Source organism: Gallinula chloropus (assembly GCF_964237585.1).
Source record: "Gallinula chloropus genome assembly, chromosome: 1".
Taxonomy (NCBI): Eukaryota; Metazoa; Chordata; class Aves; order Gruiformes; family Rallidae; genus Gallinula; species Gallinula chloropus.
This window is the reverse complement of record NC_140085.1, coordinates 172511313-172523017: the sequence shown is the minus strand read 5'-3', so window position 1 is coordinate 172523017 and position 11705 is coordinate 172511313.

Sequence of the window (11705 nt, the reverse complement as noted above, 5' to 3'; positions counted from 1 at the left end):
CACTTTAATGGAGAAACAGAAAGGTTTTTTTACTTTTAAAATTAAATGTGTTCATGGGCTAATTATAACTGAACACTAAAATGACTACTTGTGTACAATGAATTTCTACTGACAGAACTCTTTTTGCAATATCTCACATGATCCATTTACATGGATAAAATATACAGTAATGGATACTCCAGCTCTCCTTTAACCAAAACAAACCCAAATATTTTTCAGTGCAACAAAGCTAACTGAAAATCACTAGCTATTACTGAATTTAGCAATATGCAGGATGCCTTACGTATTTATTGTTTGATTTGGGTTTTTCTGTTTGTTTGTTTTATCCTGGAGAGTTGGGATCTGGGATGATAGCATGTCTCATGTGCCTTACCAACACTGATTTCAGTCAAGAGAAAAGCAGACCTACAGGTTTTATTTATGATTCGCTACTCTGCTCCTCTCTAATAGCATGGTGATAGGTGACTAACCATGGAGTTCTGAGATGACCTGTATGAGTCTTCAATTACTGAAAATACACAGATATTACTTTTTCTTGGTTTACTCACTTCTTTCCCACTCCACACACCCTCCCGGGTAAGAGGTTTCTTGTTCAATGCTGTGAATGGGTTGAAATACCATTCAAATCAAGCCTAGCTTTTCAACTCAAATAAGGTAAGTCCTGATGTCAGAAAAAGCCATAGTTGCTGGGAGAGAAGACCAGCCTGACTGAACAGAGAGGTTTGGCTGGAGCTCAAAAAAAGAGAGGAGTTTGTGGTCTTTGGAAGAAGGGGCAGGAAACTCAGGAGGATTAAAAGGTCACTGTGAAGCTGTGAAGGGAAAAAGTTAGAGGGGCCAATACCCAGCTAGAACTTAATGTGTTTACTGCTGCTAAAGATAATAAAAAATGTTTTTAAAGATAATAAAAAATGTTTTTACAAGTACATTAGCAGCAAAAGGCGGATCAAGGAGAATCTCCATCATTTATTGGATGCAAGAGGAAACATAGTGACTAGGGATGAGGAAAAGGCTGAATGCCTTCTTTTCCTCAGTCTTTAGTAAGGAAACCAGTAGTATACAGCCCCCTGAGTGGGATGACAGGGATGGGAAGCACAATGAAGCCCCTACAATCCATGAGGAGTTGTTTATTGATCTACTACATAACCTAGATATACACCAGTCTATGGGGCCAGATAGGTTACACCCAAGCAAGGGTGCTGAGGGAGCTGGCAGAAATGCTTGCCAAGTCACTTTCCATAATCTATCAGCAGTCCTGTCTAACTGTGGAGGTCCCACTTGACTGGAGGGTGGTGAATATGACACCCATCTGCAGGAAGGGGCAGAAGTAGGACCTGGGGAAATACGGACTTGTCAGTCCGACCTCAGTGCCAGGGAAGGTTATTGAGCAGATCATCTTGAAAGCCATCATGCAGCACATGCAGGAAAACCAGGTGATCAGGCCCAGTCAGCGAAGGTTCAGGAAGAGCAGGTCCTGCTTAACTAACTTCTATGATCCAGTGACTCACCTAGTAGATGAGGGAAAGGCTGTGGACATTGTCTACTTGGACCTCAGTAAGGCTTTTGCCACTGTTTCACAAAGCATTCTCCTAGAGAAGCCGGCAGCTCGTGGCTTGGATGTAGAATCAGGAGAAATATACACAAACAAGGCTTAATCTAAAATCTGAAATGGAAGAGAAAGCTTTTAGTAAGAAAACATTTCAAGTCTTCTGGCAAACATGCAGTGTTTTGGAACAGGCAGAAACAAACAGAACCATAAACAGGAATTTTATTCCCTTAAGAAATAAGGAGAGCTATTAATATGGAAAAATTGAAGATAGTTATTCTTTTGAATACTGGAGTCAGGCATAAAGATTAATATGCAATAGTTACAAGAGGAAGATGAAATAAAGCATCAGATTCCAGTCTGAAAGAATATTGAACTATTTAAACCATCTCAGTTTTAAAGATAGTCCCTATAAAAGCAGAAGCTTCAATAGAAGATGAAATTGGGGGTGTGTGTGAACTATTAATTCTTGCTGATTTGCACAAGATATATAAAAAATGCTTCATATTGCATCTTAAATCAGAAAGAAGTGGTGCAGGACTTTTAATATGAAGTCCACGTGGAGGGGTTGGGGTGGGGGAGGGAGCAGGAGGGGAAGGAGTGACAAAGGAAAAAGAATGGAGAAAAAAATCAACTATAAATACTAATTTGCATGATCTGAGAAACTTTAGATTATTTTTTGTTATAAATATAGATATATTTACCTCCTTAGAAAAGTTCATGGATTAGATTCTCACTTATCACAAAGAGATTTTTGAGACGTATTCAGAAAACTGAAGTATTAATCTTATGCATATATTCTGAAAATGGGGTAATGTTACACATTTCAATATTATAGACTTTTTTGAAAAACATCAAAAACCTTGTATAAAAATGGTATTAAACTGATAAAAAAGATGCTCAAAAAAGCTACAAAGTCTAGTTTAAGTCCTTATAATTACATTTTTGAGTCGTAAATTAGTCTCTGGAGTAGAACTGCAGAAAAATGGGAGACATCTGATTTACTTATCTTTATGTGTGTTTGTGTTGAACAGGCTGAAGATTTAGTGGTTCAGACAACATCAATTGACACAAATGCTTCAGTAACAATCACAAAAGAAGTTGTCAATGGTTGCTCTAGTAGTATGGAACTCTTGCAGTACAATGAAAGTTTGCTCATTGGCTCAACTGCATAAATATACTACATAATTTTTAAAAAGTATTTCTAAGAGTATAGAATGCTTGATTGTGCCTCCCTGTACTGGTACTTCAAACCCATTCCTACTAATATATTAATATGATTGCTATTATTTTGCAAGCTCTTCTTAGGGTGGAAATTCTATTCATCTTACTAATATTTTTCACATTATAATAACACATAGAGCAGGACTGTTCTGTATTAGTCAAGGAAAAATTATGAGAAACTTCTTGTGCAGTAAATTACAAGGAAGGACAAATTTAAAACAGTTGTCCTTGACTGCCTTATATCTACTGGGCAAAAATAAGCCCTAGTGATTTATGATAAAAGAAATAATGACTTTATTAAAGACTTGTTCAAGCTCATTTTTCAAAATATATAATACATGTGATCATTTATTGCTGATATTTTTAATGCTTCAGTTGTACCATGCAACACACATCATTTGCTTATATCATTAAAATTTTCTCTACAGAAAGAAAATATTAGGTCAGCAGTCTAATATTACAAATTCTTTAGATTAGATGAGTGAGATTCAAAACACAATGTCTTATTTAATGAGAACTACTGCAGATCTATAAAATACTTTTTAGTGCTTAATTGTTTAAATGCTCCTGTCAATGCCACCTTGTTTATGATAGCTCTGGAATTTCTGTAATAATGAACACTGATGAGCCAAGAGCTGTACCTCATTGAAAAATAATTTAATTATTTTCCCCAAAATAGTCCCACTACTGTTGTTTTTTTTTCTTGTTGTAACAATGTAAGTTAATATTAGATAGACTTTCTGTAAAGTCCTGATTCTACTGGTTTAATTTACTGTTATGATAAGTCTCCATCATTTCAAATAACTTATTAATGTCATTCATTATTTATAGTTAATATTCTGACACCTCTTTTTGAAAGTAATTTCTGTTCTCATGCGATTGCAGTCTGCCACCCTTAGGACTGTTACTTTCTGATGTGCCCTTGACTTCATCTTCCTATCCACAGTCCAATTTTTTGCATTATTAAAAGCATTCATCTACGTGGAGATAGGAATGCCTCAATATGTACATTCAGACACTGGTTCTACCTGCAGAAATAAATACTCAGCTCCTATGCAGTATCTCTGATGTCAGTGAAATTTATCAAGTCCAGCTGTTACTGTAAGATATGACTCACACTCATCCAATATAATTCCAAGAATCTATTCGTGACACTTCTTATAAGAGAATCAGCATCCTAGGCTTCTTCAGATGGACATATGTTTTATATAATCTGCATCTACCTTGACTCATATTTGTTTTTACAAACAGTATAAATGGTGAAGGGCATTCTCAAATGTGTAGGGTCTGTTTTGCAGCATGGAATTTCCAGATAGCTAAAATGAGTAAAAAAGGCAGGTTAAGATCACCAATAACAGTTGGAGTTTTATGGAGTTCATACCAGTAATAAAACCAAGCATCCTACTAGGAGTATTTCTGATTGGTCCAAAAGTAAACTATCTGGACAGTAGAGAATTTGTTTTGGTTTTAGGGTTTTTTGAGAAAATATTTCTTCTCCCTCGTAACAAGCAATAGGACAAGCAGAAATGTCCTCAAGTTGTGCTAAGGGAAGTTTAGGTTTCTTCACTGAAAAGGTTGTCAAGCCCTGGAACAGTCTGTCAAGGGAAGTGGTAGAGTAACCTTCCCTGGAGGTATTTACAAGATAAGTAGATGTGGTGCTTAGGGATACAGTTTAGTGGCAGTTCTAGGTTTACTGTTGGACTTGACGATCTTAAAGGTCTTTTCCAATATAAATGATTCCATGACTTTATGAAACAGAAGTTGTTTCTATTATCAGTGTCTGAAAACACATAAAAATGGGCTTTACTACTGATGCCTCACTGGACAAAGTAGTGCATGGGTACTTTTATTTTTCAGAGAACTTTTCAGTTTTTTCAGAATGTCCAGTCCCATAAAATGAAATGTTCATCTAGCCTTCTCCTTAAGCCATGCATTGCTCTTGACCTGTCAAACAGCCACTTGCAAAAATCTCCAAATAGTATAACAGGAAAGTGGGGAAGAGTGCCAGAATGGTGGCTCTGTTGAGATAATCAGATTTGACTGAAGTGGAAGGAATTAGAGCAGGAAGGTGTCTTTCCCTTGACTTTAAAACATTAAACATCTCTAAAGAAAATAATTCTGTGATGTCTGAATTATGTACTGAGTTCAAAGCAATGAAACATCAAGCCTTATGGAAATAAGGTCTTCACCATACTTGGCAAGCTCCTTGCCAAAGCTATTTCTATTCTGTTTTCAAGACTAGAAACACAAATGGAATGCTCTCGGTGTCACAGTAGTTATGTAGCTACCAATGAAAAGGATAATGTACAATAGTTGTTTCTATTTATCCTGACAAAATAGAACACTAGAGCTGCTGTAAAAAGTACATCTCATTAGTTTTGCATTTTAAAAAGAACACTTTTTAGAGCTCTATATAAATAGCTTGGTCTGAAATTCCTTTTAAAAAAGCCTGTTACACAAAACCATGATTAAATAGTTTCCAATAAATTATATAGCTTGTAAATAAAAGCTGAAAATTGATTTTTAAATGTGTGTTTAACTTAAGGATTGTAAAATATACTACAACATTGAAAAGAACTCAGTGGAATTTCTTACTGTAGAAATGTAAGAACTGGAAAAGGGAGGAAAGTTCTGAAGAATTAGGTTATTCATTGAAATAAAGATTTATTTATTTCTTACAATATTATTAAAAAAATAAAAATTTCTGGTATATGAGACAATCCAGAAAGGGTAGGAATTGAACCATCCAGTGCAGATATTGAGATACTCTGATCTGAGAAGTTGAAGAGATGCTGTTTTATTGTGACATACTCTAATGCTTCAATTTTTCTTCAGCTCTTGAAATGTCTTTGCCTTGTGTTAACAGAGGAAAGTGAAAAGTAAATGGAATAAAAGGGGTTGCCTCATTGTCAAGTAGAATTCTACAGAACATTAAGTAACTCCTAATATGTATATTTCTTTCATAACACAAACATAAATATTTCACTGTTTTCCTTCTCTTCAAGTCATTTTAATCTGCTTGCCATTTACTGTGATTATTGGCGCTTACCCTGGCTGGAGGTCAGATGCCCACCAAAGTCGCTCTATCACTGCCCTTTTCAGCTGCACAGGGGAGAAAATACAAATTGAGAGGCTTAGGAGTCAAGATAAGGACAGGGAGAGATCATTCCACTATCAGCATCATGCTAAAAAGAAAAAGAAGCACCTAACTTATTACACTACACACACACAGTGAAACCAGAATAGAATAATGAGAAGTAAAAGGAGATCTTAAAACACCTCCCTCCACCTCTCCCTTCTTCACAGACTTATCTTTATTCATGTTTTCTCTCCCTTCTTGCCCCCCAGGGTGGCATAGGGACAGTGGAGGGGAGGGGCAGTTCCTCAAGAATTGTTTTCCTTCTTAGCTGGGGGGCATTCCTCACAGTCTTCCACTGCTCCAACGTGGGGTCCCACCCACAGGAGACAGTCCTCCATGAACTTCTCCAGTGTGAGTCCTTTCTATGGGGTTTCATCAACTGCCCCAGCATGGATCACTTCTATGGGGTATAATCTGTCAGGCCCAGACTGTTCCAGCCTGGTACCCCACAGAATCAGAAGTCCCCCCAGCAAATTTGCTCCAGCATGGGCCTCTCTCTCCACTGGCTGCAGGTCTTGAAAGGAGCCTGTTCCAATGTGTGTCACAGTATCTTCCATATGTCTCCACCCACTCCAGTGTGGGGGCGTCTCCACAGGCTGCAGGTGGGATCTCTGCTCCCCAACATTTTCCATGGGCTGTAGGGAGACAACCTCCTCCACCATGGTCTTCTCCACGGGCTGCAGGGGAATCTCTCTGGCGCCTGCAGCACCTCCTGTCCTCCCTCTTCACTGATCTTGGTGTCTGCAAAGTCTCCTCATTCCCTTCTCTGGTGGCAAAAAGCGGCTTCTTTTGAGTTTTTTTTCTCATAAATGTGATTCACAGAGGTGCTATGACTGTCACTGATTGTCTCCACCTTGGTCTGGCCTTGAGTCAGCTGGTATTTACTTTTTCACGCTTAGGGAAATCTAGCTGCTTGTTGAAGGAGCCACCCCTGCAGCCCCAGAACCCTGTCATGCAAAACCACAACACAAGTATAGATGGAAAGTGTGTATTAAGATTGTCACAGTTCTTTATCTGCTTTGGTAAGAAAGCCCTCTCTTGAGTTGGATATCTGACAAATCATATATGACTATAGAATAGAATTCTATTATTATATCTACATGTAAGCAACATGTTAGATATGCTATTGTTGGAAATACGGTGGATGTGTTGTCTCTCTAGAGACATGTATTTGTGAATGTCACTTTATAGAGCAAACTTAATTTTCCATGAGTTCTGAAATAAAGGCAATTTTGCTGAAAAGAATGTTTAAAGAGCAAATGCATAATGGACAAAAGAACAAGCTGAACTGCTTCATAAAGAACTGCTTCATAAAGAACAAGCTGAACTTAGAAAATAATGGTGTATTTCCCATTTCAAATGAAAAATGGGAATGCGTACTGGATACCTGAAGCCAGTAAGTACATCACGGATAAGTAAATGCAATTATTGGAACTGGTCTTCATAACAAATAGTTTTCAAGTGATTATAACCACAGTATGATCATTATAAACCATTGTAAGAGCAATGGCATGTATGCTGTTTTGCTTGCTTACAGCCTCCATAGGTGTTATTACTAACTAGGAAGGATCGCCATCCACAGCAGAATTCTATTTAGCTTTGACCTAAAGTGAAATTTGGTACTTTTCAGTCCAGGGTTTTAACTCTCCATTCTCAGTATGTCCTTAATAACCCTCGAGGTGCTTTTTATAGATATTATCCTTTATTGATTGAAACGGGTACATCTCTGGAAAGGCTGACAAATACTGAATAAAACTAATAATTTGCTTTCAGTGGAGGGTCATATATACTGAGCTTTTTTCCTCTTGATTGCTTTGAAAGTGGATTGTTTTCATAGCTACATCTTGTGCTTATTTGTGTTTACGTCACTTTCCGCAGGAAGCACACTTTCAATCTTCAGACCCACTGTTTATCCATTAACAGAGACATTTCAAATGCTTTCAGTCTTAGTGAATATTGTATGTCAAGAAAGACTTTGCAGTGTCTAGGCTTTCATAGCAATGTTCTATAATTGCAAATATGCATTTGAAAAGAATCTGCAGTTCTCCACTTGGATCAGAATGCAGATGTAAACCTTAGAAGCACATAAAAGTGCACACAACATTCTAAGCTTCGCTAGGATTCACTAACCCTATTAAAAAAAAAAAAAAACAAAGAAACAAACAAACAAAACCAAATAAAAAGATAGCACAATGAATGTCTGCTTTTGATTCCTACAGATGGAATATAGGGGTTTTGGGTTTGGGGTTTTTTTTACATTATAATTCGGACTAAAAATAATGTAATTCTATTTTCTTAAATACTAGATAAGAGATCTTTGGTCTGCCACTAGAAATACAGAAATGAGTTAAAATTGTGCTTATTAAAAGCCAGTGGTTTGAAATGAAGTAATAAATTTATCTCAGAGAGAAGATACAGATTTTTTTTCACATTATTATTCCTATAAGCTTCAGATTTTTCTTCTGAAATCCTTGTCTCAAATGGCTGAAGTCCTACATTGCTTCAGTTGTTAGCCTTTCTACTAGAACAGCCAGTAACTGTGACAATTTAACCTCGTGGTGATTGTGGTTTTGTAGTAAAAACATCTGTTTTTCAACAACTGATTCAAGGTAACAAGTTCATTATACGTTCTCCTTTTTCAAATATAATACAGTTCCACAGATTATATGATACTGTTCGTGTGTCATAGCAATGATAGTATTTTTCTGCTAATGGACAGATTACTGATAGATTTGCTTGAATAAGGAATGGGAAAAACAAAAAGCAAACTTCAACCACAGTGTCATCATTTAGACATCACTTGTTTGAGATTGTATGAGATCATTTCCAGATGGCTGCAGGAACCACGTCCATTCAAATCATGATGAATCTCCCTGATTTGGTGAAGTTACACTGTTTAGAGTATTATTATTATTATTATATAAGTATTATATTAGTATATAATTATATAAGTATAATTAAGGAGAATTATTTCTTTGTGTTTGATCTGACTGAAAGAGATCAGAAAACATACCACTCATGAATATCACTCATTGGTAGTGGGCAATGTCCAGTATCAATCCAGACTAGGGGACTGAGAGTCCTTGAAATGGACGTGGGGTACTGGTGGATGAAAAGCTGGACATGAGCTAACATTGTGTGCTTACAACCCAGAAAGCCAACCATATCATGGGCTGCATCAAAATGAGGGAAATCAGCAAATCAGGGGAGGTAATTCTTCCCCTCTATGCCTTTCCTGTGATACTCCATCTGTAGTGCTGCATCCAGATCTGGAGTTCTCAGCATGGGAAAGACCTAGGGTCCAGAGCAGAGTCACAAAAATGATCAGGGGGGTGGAACACCACTCCTATATAGAAAGGCTGAGAAAGTTGGGGTTTCTCATCTGAAGAAGTCTCTGGAAAGACCTTATTGCAACCTTTCAGTATTTAAAGGGGGTTTATAAGAAAGATAGGGATAAATGTTTTAGCGGGGCCTGTTGTGATAGAACATGGGGTAATGGTTTTAAACTTAAAGAGGGCAGATTTAGAGTAGGTATTAGGAAGACATTTTAAAAATGATGGTGGTGAAACAGGGGAATTGCCCAGAGAGGTGGTAGATGCCACATCCCTAGATGCATTCAAGGTCAGGTTCACCAGGGCTCTGAGCAACCTGATATAGTTGAAGATGTCCCTGCTCATTCCACAGGCATTCAACAAGTTGACCTTTAAAGGTCCCTTCCAACCCAAACTATTCTATGATTTTATGAAGAAAGGATTGTGGACCCATCCTGTGTCTGCACCAGACAGGATGTTTTTGTAATAAAGAAATACATACAGAAATTAGGATAAAAATATTATCAGATAGTGTATTCTCAAATTGGTGCTCTGAATTTAGATTATGTCAGCCAAAAAGATGAATCTAAGGTTTTGCCTCTTTATGTTGTTTTCATGCAATTATTTCCTGAAGAGCAATGCAGAAGGACATTTTCAAGATTCTTAGTACGCATCAGGAACATGTTAGTGTGCAAAGATTTAGAAATGGAAATGCCTATTTGAGTAGGAATCATTTGTGTAGGAAACCTATGTTTTATAAAAGCAGTCAGATTTGAGTTAGCAGTTTTTATATAATTGTAATCATACAAACAATAGCCAGTGACAACTAATGTAATTCTGGAATAGAGGGTGAGGTGGATTGACCCTGAAAAAACAGCAGATGTCCACTAAAGCCATGCTGTCACTCCCCTCCTCAGCTAGGTAGGGGAGAAAAAGTTTAATGAAAAAATGAGAAAAAGTTTAATGAAACATCATGGGTGATGATAAGGACAGGGAGAGATCACTTCCGAAGTAACATCATGGGTAAAACAGACTCAACTTAAGAAAATTAAGCACATTCAAAGCCAACTTAAAAAATACTGTTTCCCATCCCTCTCCAGGGTCACAAGTCCTGCCAGCAAACCTGCTCCAGCATGGACTCCTCTCTCCATCCTCTCTCCATGGGTCCATGGGTCCTGCGAGGAGCTGGCTCCACTATGGGCTACCCACAGAGTCACAGCCTCCTTCAGGTGCCTCCACCTGAAGGTGGAGTCCTCCATGGACTGTAGTAGGACAGCCTGCCTCACCATGGTCTTCCCCAGGGGCTGCAAAGAAATCTCTGCTCTGGTGCCTGGAAGCACTTCCTCCCACTCCTTCACTGGCCTTGGTGTCTGTAGAGTTGTGCCTCTCACATATTCTCACTCCACACTCTGGCTGAAAATTTTCTTCTGGTTGGTTTGTTATGGCTTTTTGGGGGGTGTGTTTCTTTGTTTTGGTTTTGGTTGTTAGTTTGTTTGTTTGTGGGGTTTTTTCCTGCTTCTTAACTATTATAACTCAGAGGTGCTACAATCATTGCTGATGGGCTCAGCCCTGGCCAGTGGAGGAACGACCTTGGAGCTGGTTAGCATTGGCTCTATTGGACATGGGGGAAGCTTCTAGCAGCTTCTCACAGAAGCCACAACTAAAGACCATAATTTTTGCCACATAAACCAAATACAGATGGAAGTTAACAAGGAAGAACACCAAATTGTTATGCTAGATAATATTTTCTTTAAGTTTTCTGACAGGTATAGAACCATGTTACTTTAAAATTGCCCTGTAAATTGGTTAGTAAGATGAAAAAAGAAAATTAAAAAATACTCATCAATGTAACTTTTTTAGCACAAAATCTTTCCTCTCTCTTTTTGGCATCTCCACTGAGATGCAAAATAAGACATCAAAGGAAAAACTTTGAAGAAAGACTCTGGATGCTTCACAGTACACTTCTGTGTAATATGAGTTTTTCTGTGAGGTATACATCATTAAAAGGTATTAGTGTTGTGCCTAGTTTATTTTTACTTTGGTAAATTTCACTAAACAGCGAGTTAATAATGCTGCTAACAGTCTGTACAAACTTGTCTTTAGTTTAAAAAAATTAGATTCAAAGTTTTAGCTTGACAACTATGTAATCATGTACCTGAACCAGATTCATAAAGATTATAATGGTTCAGAAGAGAAATAGAAATCACAACTGTAAACTAAGAAGAGGTGTTTTGCTTGATAAGTTAAAAATTTACCACCATGAAATACTTAAATAAGAATTTACTCAATGGACTGTTATGACTCCTGAAGACTTGATACAGTCTAGTGGTTAAGTAATACTCATTTTCAAAAACTAGAGATCTTTTCTTTCTTCAGATCAGAAATGATTTATGTGTATAACTACTTTTAGCAGTAATGGGAATTATACAAGTCACTGCTGGCAGAATTATATGCTTTAATAGACATCATATTAGCATCTTTTTAAATC